Source organism: Nicotiana attenuata, chromosome 2 (assembly GCF_001879085.1).
Source record: "Nicotiana attenuata strain UT chromosome 2, NIATTr2, whole genome shotgun sequence".
Taxonomy (NCBI): domain Eukaryota; kingdom Viridiplantae; phylum Streptophyta; class Magnoliopsida; order Solanales; family Solanaceae; genus Nicotiana; species Nicotiana attenuata.
This window is the reverse complement of record NC_031990.1, coordinates 7783367-7796690: the sequence shown is the minus strand read 5'-3', so window position 1 is coordinate 7796690 and position 13324 is coordinate 7783367.

The following is a 13324-nucleotide window of genomic DNA, read 5'->3' as shown; positions in this document are numbered from 1 at the left end:
ATCAGGCGCCCACCTGGAGAACAAAGGGAAAGCAGTTCAAGTGTTGGTAATCAGGCGCCCACCTGGAGAACAAAGGGAAAGCGATTCAAGTGTTGGTAATCAGGCGCCCACCTGGAGAACAAAGGGAAAGCAGTGCAAGTGTTGGAAATCAGGCGCCCACCTGGAGAACAAAGGGAAACAGTTCAAGTCTCAAGGAAAAATAGTGCAAATGTTAGTAATCAGGCACCCACCTGGAGAACAAAGGGAAAGCAGCAATGTTCAAAGGAAGACAGCAATCAGGAGCCCACCTGGAGAACAAAGGAAAACAATTCAAGTCTCAAGGAAAAACAGTGCAAATGTTGGTAATCAAGCACCTACCTGGAGAACAAATGGAAAGCAGCAATATTCAAAGGAAGACAGCAATCAGGAGCCCACCTGGAGAACAAGGGAAAACAGTTCAAGTTTCAAGAAAAAATAGTGCAAGTGTTGGCAATCAGGTGCCCACCTGGAGAATAAGGAGAAGGCAGTCCAAGTTTCGAAGGAAGACAGTTCGAGTATTGGCAATTTGGCACCTACCTGGAGAATAAGGAAATTCACTTCAGAATACAATTCAAGGCAGCAACTAAGGAATCTCACCGGGAGAGTACAAGTCAACAGAGCGGCAGAAATTGCAAGATCAAGTCTGAAGATGTATAGATAGAATTCCTGTAATTCATAGATCATAGTTTAGTCTAGCTTCTTTTATTTTGTCTTGGTGTAATAAGGAGTTCAGCAAGCAGTAGCAGCAGCAGCAACAGTGAAATCACAGCTTCCTAGTAGTCCCAGCTACCGAAACTTCCTGAACTACACTGACCTGATTCCTTTATAGCCAAGGATATGTAGGCAACCTCGGAAGCAGGGTGCGGTCAAATCTTTCAATAATGCTTCCCACGGAGTATTCAAACGGGCAAAAATTGCTCGTATCCGCTCACTTTATCTTTGCACAAAAACTCTTCGTGTTTCCGAGCAAAGAGGGGCAGCTGTGAGCACGTGATTTTTGCCCTACGTGAATTACTCCCATAAAATACAAGAGAAATAATTTTTTCCATTTTTTACAATTTTATAGGCTTTTGTGGAAATGTGTGCTGATTATTTGCATTTTCTGTGCATGTTTATTTTTGTTAAAAATCATGAAAAAGCCAAAATTGCATTTAGGTCATTTTTTATATTTTTAAGGTTAAGTAGTCAATTATTTGCTTTATTAAAATTGAAAATCAAAAATTGGTTTATTTTTGCATTTTTAGTCTTTTAGTATTAAATTAGTAATTTCTTCTTTTAATTTAGGAGTAATTAACTTTCATAAATATCTTAGTAGATAATTAACTTAATTTTACAGCTTAGTTTAATTTAAGAGTCTAATTTAGGTTTTTTTAATTAATTGAAAAGAAAAAAAAACAATTATAAAAAAGAAACAAAAGAGAAGGAAAATTGAATTTGATTTAAAACCCTGAAATTGGGCCAGTTCAGTGGAAAACCCCAATCCTTCCATCCACCAAGCCCAATCCTATTGACCCGGTCCAAACCCCCCTCCCCCCCCCCCCCCCAAACCCAAAAACGGCGTCGTTCCTGTGCAAGTAGATCGGAGCCGTTGATTTTATTCAATCTAACGGTCCGGAACTAATTACCCAACCCATATAAAATTGTCCGAAACCTAGGGCCACCCCCCCCCCATTCACTTCCCCTTCAGTCCTCATCTCTATATTCAGAGACTGAAACCCTAGCGCCGCCCTAAAATTCCTCACCATCTCCGGCGGCGGCCCAACCCCAAACTGCCTCCAAAATTAAACCCTATAATAACCGGCCTCTCCTCTTCCTAAACTCCCAAAACGATTTCCCTCGAATCCCTCTTGAGCCTCTCCAATTTAGATCTAAAATCAACGACTCGAAACCCTAAAGCCCCAAACTTACCCTGACCTCAATCTATGGATGCAAAGTTAGGATTCAAGACTTCAAGTTCCAGGGCTGATTTAGCGTGAAACTGATGTTGTTCGTTTTGTTCTTGACAAAGAACATGCGACTAACATTAGTTTTGGGTTAAATCGGGGCAACCGGAGTTTCTGTAAGCGACTACTAGGTATTTTTCTTTATATTTCCCTCCGCCTATTTCTGTGATTCTTTCTTCTATTGTTCCTTCCCTTTCTTCCACTTTCTATAATCGGTTTTCATTGTCCTCTGCTCCTTGGGGTCTTTTTATATTTTCTTTGTTTGTTTTCCAACTTTCTCTCTTCAGTTTCCAACCTCTGTTCATCTAAATTGATGGGTTATTTAATTGTTCCATGTGTTTGGCTTGTTGTCCATGCTTGGGTGAATCAAATCAGATGTTATTCATGATTAGGATAAATTTTTAATTTAGGGCAATATTATGCAGGCGGTTCTTATTTGTGCTGGTTGTTTAAATTATCTAATTGTTGATACATTTTAGCATGTTTTTGGTTCAAGGTCAGTCACAGTTTGCATTTGTAATTTTAATTTTGTTAGTTTATTAAAGCGGTTATTTTAGGTTTCATTCTGAAAATCCTTGCTTGGGTCATTTGGATTGTTGGCCCATCTTTGTTTGGACAGGAGAGGCCCTTAGTTTTCGTTTGGGTTTTGGTTCAGCAATTGAATGTAAATTGCAAGGGGTAAAGGGTTAATTTAGGTATTTGAGGGTAGGGAATCATTTTCTGTTGGGAGGAAGCTTCTAGAGGATAGGTTTAGAGCTGATTTTTTAAGAGATAAGGGAGGGACAGATATTTTAAAAGGGTAAAAAAGGTAAAACAACCAACAATTCAAGAGTTAAAAGGGGAAATGGTTAGTCAGGCTAGGGCTGCCTTAGGCTGCTTATATAAAGACCTCTTTCATTCATTTTTGGGGCAGCTTTTAATACTCTAAAAATATAGAAATTTCTGCATCATTTTGGGTCGAAAATTGCTGGGGATTGGTCTTTAATTTCTCTGTTAGCAGTAGTTGAAGAATTTCAAAGGATTTCTGAACTACTTGGGGTTTTAAAAATGGTTTAAAAGGCTGAATGTCGCTGTGTTGGTGTTGCTGATCTATTGCTGCTGTTTCCTCCTAACCTCGGGCTTGTTTTCTTTGTTACTTTTGCTGTAATCAGGTACTTCTTGGATCTCACTAACATATGAAGTGCATTCTGAAGCCATGTACTCAGTTTGGACATGTATGGATGAATGTTAGCTAATTGTAGATTAGTCTATGTTCTTCAAAGATTATTTATGTTTTTCTTATTTGAATTAGCTTTATATGTAACTTTAATGCATTCAATCACAATGTTAACAATACATTCTTGGGGTTGTATTAGGACTTTAATTTTTTCATTTTGCTTTTTGACTGGATTGAACTCTTTCGGTCATGTATTTGGGTTTTGGACTGTTACAGCAGGGTTTAATTTAGATGAGTAGCACCCTTTGTTGGATTTTGATTAAATTGTTTCATGTTAGTAGTGAAGTTAAGTTCATGGTCATCTTTCATCATGATTCTGTTACTTTGAGTTTTGGTTTTAAACATCTGATGAACTTAGGGTCTATTATGTCATTATAATACTTGGTGTCTAGAATGTCCTCACTATTAGAATTACCATTTATGAATTCAATAGCAGCTTAATAATAATATTTTTATCGTTCAAATGCATGTGGCCGGTAGTTAATTTCAGTAAATGGATTTTCACGTTTAGCACTGTACGCATGTGCCTAAGGCAAAAGGTATCAGGAGGCATGTCATGGGCCTGTTGGGTTAGTTTGTCCAATGCAAGGCCCAAAACTATCAGATCCAGTCTTCTTTGGATCTTGGGCCAAATCTCAGGTCCAAGGGTCTTTAGCCTTGGTCCATATCGTGTGGCTCGCTTGAAGCTCATCGACCATTTGCCCAGTTTTAATTTTTTGGGCTCAATTGAGCCCAATACTCATCTATACCATTGGTCAAGCCCAATCCCCTTTGTCCTCGTTTGTTCTATTATTTATGTACGTGATTTGGGCTTGTAGTTGGCGCAAATGCAATGCAAGGATTAGCATGCATCTCTGGCTCTTTCGAATATGGTCCGTTTTTCCTTAACAAACGTTAATAATTTGTTTCAATCAAGTTTTGTCCTTTACCAGCAATTGGGGTGTGCCATTTAATCAAATAACCCATGGCTCCCATAAAATATTATAACTAATTACTTAAAATGATTATCCGTAGAAAAGCTTTTAGGCGCGTTTAAAAATACGGTTGTGATTGTGTATACGTTCGCGTAACATGATTACGATTCTAAAACCAATCCGGGGTATGCATTCGCGCAACCTCGTAAAAACTTTCTTAACAATAAAAGTGTTGCTAATAGGCCGTTAAATTAATTTTAGTCCGAGGCGTGCCATCCACATTATAATCATACATGGCCCTCGAATGAAATTAGATATGAAAATGACAAATATTCGTAGTTTGCTTTAGGCGCATTTAATATACTATCGTGGTCGTGGACATGTTCGCGTGGCATGCCTACGATTTCTAAAAACAAAACCGGAGTATGCGTTCGCGCAACTTCGGCCAAATTTTCCTAATAATAATAAAGCGTCATTAATTGTGGACACGTTCGCGTGACATGATTTTCGACGTGCCAAACAAATGGGTACACGTACGCTCGACCCGTTTCAAGATAATTTCTTAATTAAAAGAGGCAAATGCACATAGGTTTAAAAAATAAGTAATTAAACAATTTGATGAAGCCAAGTATGATCAAAGCGACCGTGCTAGAACCACGAAACTCTGGAGTGCCTAATACCTTCTCCCGGGTTAACAGTATTCCTTACCCGGATTTCTGTGTTTCGCAGACATTAAAACAGAGTCAAATCTCCTCGATTCGGGATTCTAAACCGGTGACTTGGGACACCATAAATTATCCCAAGTGGGGAATCTGATTTTTAAATAAATAATCCCGTTTCGATTGTCACTTAAATTGGAAAAAACTCCCTTATACCCTTTCGGGGGTAGTAAAAGGAGGTGTGACAGTGGTTCTTGTTTCTCTCATTTCTGTTAATAACTTCAGGAACCATGGGGGTTCCTGAAGTATTTAAAATCTTCAAACCGAATAACTCAACATAAACAGATTAAATACAACGGTGAAGATTTTATTTCTTCAAACCGAATACAAAAGGAGTAGAAAATCTGAAGATTTTAGTCTCCAAACTAAGAGTAAAAATCACTAGGATTTAGTCTCTCATAAACAGAATATAAGATGAATACAGAAAATAAATTAAGTTCCTTAAGCTTGTTCATATTCTGTATTCGAAAATATATTCAAAACCACTAGCAATGGAAAAATTAAAAAATGTAGAAGAATAGAAATTAATCTGAGCCAACTGAATTCATAATGTTTCCTTAAGGAACTTAATCCCCTCCTAGTACCCGAGGTTTAGGATTATTTCCTTCCATGATAGAACGGATAACCTCACTGATGTAGGCGGTACTTCAAACCCAGTGACCAACGAACTCAAAGAACAATAGTAAATCACACTTACTACTTTCTTTTCTGTTAAAACAATGCAAAATGAAGAAGGAGAAATCAGAATTTTTGTACGAAAAATCTGAGAGAGAGTTCATGTATTTATAGCCAAAACGTTGGGTAATCTGTTTTATAAAACGGTCATTTATGCAAACCGCCAAGTTCAAATTAAAATGGGAAAAACAAAACGGAGGAACCATTAAAAAATATTGCATTAATATTACCAAATAAATTTGGTCCAAAAAATTTAATCAATCGATCAGATCATTTGATCGAATCCAGTCCGAACGACGACGACCACGCGAGGCTTGCCTTCTTTTCAACTCTTTGAGAGTTAGAAGAAGTGTAATTGTATATATACCCACCAAAACTCTTTTTATCCTCCAATATGGGACAATGTCCCTTTGTCAAAGAGAAATTTTTTAAAAATTTCATTTTCCTTCCATTTTCCATTCACTCTATTTTAAGCTTTAAGAAGCTTAAACCCAACAATATGTTCCTTAAAAATTTTAATCATTAAATTGGTTGGAGAGCTTAAAATATTTTTTGCAGCAACTATTTATTAAAGTTCGTCAGTAATGTTAAAAAATCAGATGGTAATTTTATTTATTTTTTAGTATTAGATATCGAACAATAAGATGCAATTACTGGTTGGAGGCTTGGAGCGATGATATGAAGTTAAATATTTTCTCTGGCAACCATAAAAATGGTTTATTTTTTAATAGCTATTTCATACCATACAGAGAAGGGGAGCCTTGGCGTAGCTGGTAAAGTTACTGCCATGTGACCAGGAGGTCACGGGTTCGAGCTGTGGAAACAGCCTCTTGCGGAAATGCACGGTAAGGCCGCGTACAATAGACCCTTGTGATCCGGCCCTTCCCCGGATCCCGGGCATAGCGGGAACTTAGGACACCGGGCTGCCCTTTAATTCATACCGACACCGGGCTGCCCTTTAGTTCATACCGTACAGAGATAATTGATATCAATGGAAAACCCTTGTGATCCGGCCCTTCCACGGACCCCGTGCATAGCGGGAACTTAGGACACCGGGCTGCCCTTTAATTCATACCGACACCGGGCTGCCCTATAGTTCATACCGTACAGAGATAATTGATATCAATGGAAATCCATGGCAATCGATATCCAATTAATCGGACATACTGTTCTTAACTGCACATATCACTGTTATAAGCTTTCCATCAGCTAGATAACAACTTTGTAAGAATTGAACTAGTTAAACTAGCAAGATTTGAGATTTTTACATTTCTTTCATTTTTTAATAAATTCTTTTATAACTTTATGCTCCGCCTAGAAAATTATGGATTTAATTGAACCCGTAGCTATAATGCTACATCCGCCGCTGCCAGATGTATTGAGTATATATAATTCTCAAATGAAATGTGACAAAAGGGACTGAAGGACTTTTATCCATCATAGCACCAGAGTCTTGATATTCCTCTTTATATCAAAGCCCAAAACTCTAAGGCAAGTCTGTTCTAACAGGTCTAAAAACTCAGAGTCATATGTTTTATGTACAAATCGGGTTTGGAGTCTTATGTTTGTGATTTATCGTACTTTTTACATATTTTATAAGTGCGTACTATATTTTATAAAGAAGATCAAGAAGATGTCATAATACACCAGAAAGTTACAAGTTTTAACACTTGCGTGCGGCCCGTGATGTTTTGATCCTTTCTTTCTTTCTCGCTCTATCGCTTTTTTTTAGGGCCTCTCGAATCCCATTGTCAATAGTGTTCTTTAGCGGGAGGTATGTCTCAGCTAATGCGTACTCTGAATTCTGTCAAACTCAATTAAAAAAAAGGTTTGCAATTTGTTCAAAGAATTTACCTTGTTACACAAACTATCTTGCTTGTAAAACTTAGTAGAAATGCTTGTCTAGAAATGAGATTCCTTTTCTCTTTAATTTCACCGGGCCACTTGAATAGATTGTTAGTTTGTACCGCCATTTCTTTTCATTTTCTTTTTAAATATGTTCTTCTTTTCCATCTTTTAATTTCCAGTATATTATACCCATATTGATAAAGTGAAACCAGGAGCCACGTGGCTTAATAAAATGGTGTCACCACACTAAAAGCAGGGTCCACACCTATTGTCATTGTCCAGGGATATTTTTAAAGATAGAAATAACAATAGGGTTATTTTTTTTGCTACCAAAAGATGGACGAAGGGCAATTTTAAATCATTTACCAAATTTAAATACTTCTTCATCCGAATTTAGATAAATGCCCTCATTCCTTTTCTCTTCATCATGTCTTATGTTCACCAAAAATAAGACGCAATCTAATCTCTGTTGCACAATTTTATCGTCAAAATCTAACTTCTATTGAATTTTTTCCTTACTCTTATGTTGTTAAGGATTTGAACACGGGGGCAGCACTACTTCAAGGACAGAGCAACAATGACCTCTATGAATGGCCAACAACTAAGCTGCCTAGTAGATCCACCAGTTTCTCACATCAAGCTCACTTCGTCGCTTCCCAGTCTCCTACCTTACATCTCTGGCATGCAAGACTTGGCCATCCGCAACCACGTATCACCAAGAGCTTCATCTCTTCCTTTAAGCTTCCAGTGTCCCTTAGTAACTCTTTTACATTCTGCAATTCTTGCCTTTGTAATTAAAGTCACCAACTTCCATTTGGTACAACATCTATTGTTAGTCATCGACCATTTGAAATAATTTACTCAGATGTTTGGGGTCCAGCTCCTATTACATCATTTGATAATTTTCGTTTTTATGTCATTTTTGTTGATCATTTCACCAAATACTTGGTTTGGTTCATTGGATTGTGGCAGTAGGTGGTCTAAGTTTGAGAGGGTGTTTGAGGAGGTAGTAGGTGTAGGCGACGTAGGAGGAAGAGGCGAGGCAGAAGTGGAGAGTTGGAGATCATTGGTCACGTCATTATTAGAGGCTACAGGAGCAGTAGATATGCTAGATGGAAGAGAAGAGGTTGGTGATGGAATGGAGAAGTCGGTTGGGTTATTCGGTGTAGCTTTCTGAGTGGATGACTCAAGAAAGGGAGCTGCCCAGGTAGATATAGTGGAGGACGAGACACGGGGCAGAAGTGTAGCAGTAGAGTGGAATGGAAAAGTGTGTTCCACAAAAATAACATGCCTAGAGATGAAGATTTTATTTGATGAAGGATCTAAGCAGACATAGCTATTTGTAGAGGAGGAATATCCCAAGAATACACATGGACGACTTCTTGGATCGAGCTTATGCATGCTATAGGGTCGTAACCAAGGATAGCAGAGACACCCAAATACACGTAACTTATGTGGATTTGNGAACCCACTTGAACTAGCACATCTTCAATCACTCCCTCAGGATGAGCAAGGGAGCGATCAGCTAACTGTAAGATAACTGTTGTTGGGCGTGGCTCACCCAACCCCAACTGTCTGAACACAGATAGCGGCATCAAATTGATGCTCGCTCCAAGATCACATAAAGCTCGCCCAACAGCAATTTTACCAATCGAGATTTGGATAGTGAAACTACCTGGATCCTTCAATTTCTGAGGTAACTTGCCCTGAATTCTTGAACTGCACTCCTTAGTGAGCGCCACAGTCTCGAACTCGGTTAGCCTCCTTTTATTTGCCACAATGTCCTTGATCTACTTTGCATATTTGGGTACTTCTTGTAAGATGTCAACCAATGGAATATTAATTTGCACCTGCTTCAAGATATCAAGAAACTTTTTATATGCGGAATTATCTCTTAATTTCTGCAATCTTTGAGGGAATGGAGGTGGTGGCATTGCGACCAATTGTGGGGGTTGCTCAGACACCGCCTCTCCAGCTGGCTTCTCTGGCTCCTTAGCTTTTTCTGATGTTGATTCTATAGCGGTTGGCCTCTCATTAAAAGTCACCTGTTTCCTCTTTTTAGACTAAACTTCTTCTAGTTGTCTCCCATTCTTCAACGATACGGCATTAAGGGCCGCCCTAGGATTCGCTTCAGTGTTACTTAGTAGAGCTCCAGCTGGTCTAATGTTTTGAGCACTGCAAGTTGTCCCATTTGACGCTCCAAATTTCTCATTGTTGTGGTGAGGGCTTGTTGTTCAGCCATCACTTTCTTCAACATGTCTTCAAAGTGACTTGTAGGATTTGCTTGTTGTTCAACCTGAGGCGGTCTATATTGATGTTGAGGTGCTTGAGGCCTGTATTGATTCTGAGTATCTTGGTTTCCACCCCAAGATCAAGCCTAAGGATTTCCAAACTTTCGGATTTCACAAACGATGCCAAAACCTATCAAACCTCATCCGAATGACCTGAAATTTTGCAGACACGTCACTAATGACACAACGGACCTACTCCAATATCCAGAATTCCATTCCGACTCCGATATCAAAATTTCCACTGTCGACCAGAAAACTCCAAATTTCCAATTTCGCCAATTCAAGCCTAAATCTACCACGGACCTCCAAATTACATTCCGAACACGCTCCTAAGTCCAAAATCACCTAACGAAGCAAATCCTTAACAACATATGGGTAAGGAAAAAATTCAATGGAAGTTAGATTTTGACGACAAAATTGTGCAACAGAGATTAGATTGCGTCTTATTTTTGGTGAACATAAGACATGATGAAGAGAAAAGGAATGAGCAGGTGAAGTAGAATGAAGAGTAGTTTGACCAATATGCGAAATTGGGATACCGTTACCATCTCCTATGATGATCTCATCATTGCCCGAGAAATCAGTGACGGAAGTGAGGTTGGACGGATTGTCTGTTATGTGATGTGATGCTCCGAAATCCATAACCCAAGGATTTCCATTGTTGTTGTAGGAGCGAGCTACCATGTTTGCTTGTGCTTCATATTTGTTGTGCGATTGAGAGCGACAAACCTTGGCTATGTGACCATATTTGTCACACAATTGACATTGAACACGTTGTTGGTTGGATTGACGGGAACTGAAGGACCTAGAGTTGTTGTTAGGTGGTCCAGGGTAGTGACAACTGTTAAAAGAGTTATTGGGTCCTCCTTGCTGCTGGTTGCTACGGCGTTGTTGCGTATTGCTGGCTACGTTGTTGTAATTGCGCCTGAAGGAGTTTTGGTTTGATGGGGCTTGTTGATTTAATTGAGCAGTGATCAAGGGTGTATTGGTTTTTGGTTCTGAATGTTGGGGAAAGACCTCATGGGCTAGGAGCTTGTCATACAATTCTTCAAAGGATATTGGATTATCTCGAGCACGGATGGCTGCTGAGATTTCTTTGAATTCCGACCCAAGAACGCTAAGTATTTTTATGACGAGCTCTTCATTGGTCAATGGAGACCCACTGGATACAAGATCATCGGCAACTGATTTGATCTCTTTCATGTACTCAGCTTATGTACGAGATTCTTTTCGAAGATTGGAAAGGATGTCGCGAAGGCCAAAGATTCTTGACTGTGATCTGTTTGCAAATGTTGTTTGGAGTATTTCCCAGGCATGCTTAGCAGTAAATGCTTGGGCTATCATTGGGGCAATGGAATGTTCAACAGATGCCATGATAGCATTGCGAACTAAGCTGTCTTGGCGGAGCCAGAGCTTGAAGTTGGGGTTGATCAATTGCTTATCATTTTCTGTGTAGTATTCAGCGGGACAACTAGAGGAGCCGTCAATAAATCCCAGTAGATCATAGCCGAATAGTAGAGTTTTGACTTGGGCTTGCCATGTTGAATAGTTGGCGCTTCTTGCTAGTTTCAGAGATAGTTGGGAAGCAGGGTTGAAAGATATTAATTGAGATGGTTGAACTATGGAGTTATGACCATAGACAAGTGATGGAGTGGAATTGGCTGTTGATGATGAGGAATTGTTTCCCGTCATTGTGAAACTTAGAGCAGATTACTAACTCGTTGGAGTGTCAATTGCCCTGATACCATAAAAGCACAAGAGTTCTGATGGAACTGTTATGTATTTACATAACTGAGATCAACCATTTATAATACAAGAGTACAATGAGCTTGGGAGAATAGGAGTCTACAAAGATAAGATACAATCCGTACAGATAAGTATTTGAGTTCAAAAGAAATTATCCATTTGAGAAGTTGTTAGCCGTGATTATCTTCTATAACTAACACTTGTAAATACATTTAACTTCATTTCTCATTTCATGTGACCCGACTTCAATTTGCAATAATGTTAAATAAAATAAACATGTTGCGAACCGTAGGTGCATTTCATGTAGCGTGGTTTACGATGTGTTTTCAAAAACAAACAAGTGTAAGACGACCATGAATTTTCCTAAAAAACATTAAAAGCGGTTAAAAGGAATAAAAATGCACAATAGGTATAAAATATGTAATTAATCAGATAGTTAGGCCAATAATAATAGTTGAGCGACCGTGTTAAAACTCCGGAAATCGGGAATGCCTAACACCTTCTCCCGAGTTTACAGAATTCCTTACCCGGATTTCTATGTTTCGCGGACAGTAAAACAGAGTCAAAACTTCCTCGATTCGGGATTTTAAACCGGTGACTTGGGATACCATAAATTATCCCAAGTGGCGACTCTAAATTTGATATAAATAATCCCGTTTCGGTTATTGTCACTTTAATTAGAAAAACTCCCCTATACCCCTTTTCCCGGGGTAGAAAAAGGAGGTGTGACACCCAACTCGCTCCCGGAAATATTGTCATAGTTTTGCCACAAGTGCGGTCCTCCACAATATAGACAATGGTTACCAAAATAAGAATAACCAATATTCGACCAATTCTCATTCCAAGATGCCACGTCAACAAAGATAATAAAATATTAAACTAAGCTAAAAATAAAATTTAAAAAACTTAAAAAGTAACAACCTAATCTAGTAAAATAGTTAATTTCTAAGTCCCCGAAACGGCACCAAAAACTTGTTTCTCCCAAACGCATACGCAAGTATACGTGGTTGTACAAGTAATATAGGATTGTAAGTCCGGATACCGTACCCACAGAGACTTTTGATTAACTATTTACTAAATTAAACTCAACAATTAATCTATGCAAGTGATTTCTAAGGTGTTATTATTTAACTAAAGCTAATCTAGAGTAATAAATTAAGAAACTAAAGAAAACAAATTGGCAAAATTAGACACGAATTCAAGGAGAGTTGATATTCAGCTATGGATTAGCTAACAATCCCACCGAGTCTTCCACTTAAATTGTCTAATTGATTTATCTGGTTTATTGAATAACATGGTTAATATTACTCGTAGTATTCTCCCGAAGTACTACTCGCCTATTCAAGTTAACCTAACGCCTATAATCCTATGGAATTAGGATTAACAAGAACTCATTAATAATTCATGTATAGTAATCAAGCAAGGCGATTAGGTATATTCCTATCCTAACCGCAAATTTATTCCCGATACTCAGGTTCAAGATCTTGCTCTACTCAATTCTCTATGCAATCTAGAATTCTCTCTCCCTGCTTCAATCCTAGATTCGTAGATAGTATTCAATTGGTGATCAAGCAATCGAATAATTAAGCACACGATTGAATAAATAAACCAATATGATAAGATAATAATAACAATTCAAGCTTCAAACTACAACGTTCATGTAGCACCTAAAACTCTAGAACTAATAAACTATAAAGTTAAAGGAAGATAAGAGAAGAAAAACTGAGAATCCTTGCTCCCGAGTGTTTCTTGCATTTATTTTCCTCTCAAAGTGGCTTCTCCCCTTTAAAAAAATATGTTCTCCTCCTCCAAAATAGGTTTAGACTTTCTTTTATACGAGTTGGGAGCGTCTTGGGTCGAAATAACCTTGTCCCATGCGAAGTAGGACAACTTTCTGTCACCCAGCACCCAGGATAGCGTGGGGCACTAGCCCATGCGCCAGAAATATTTTGCC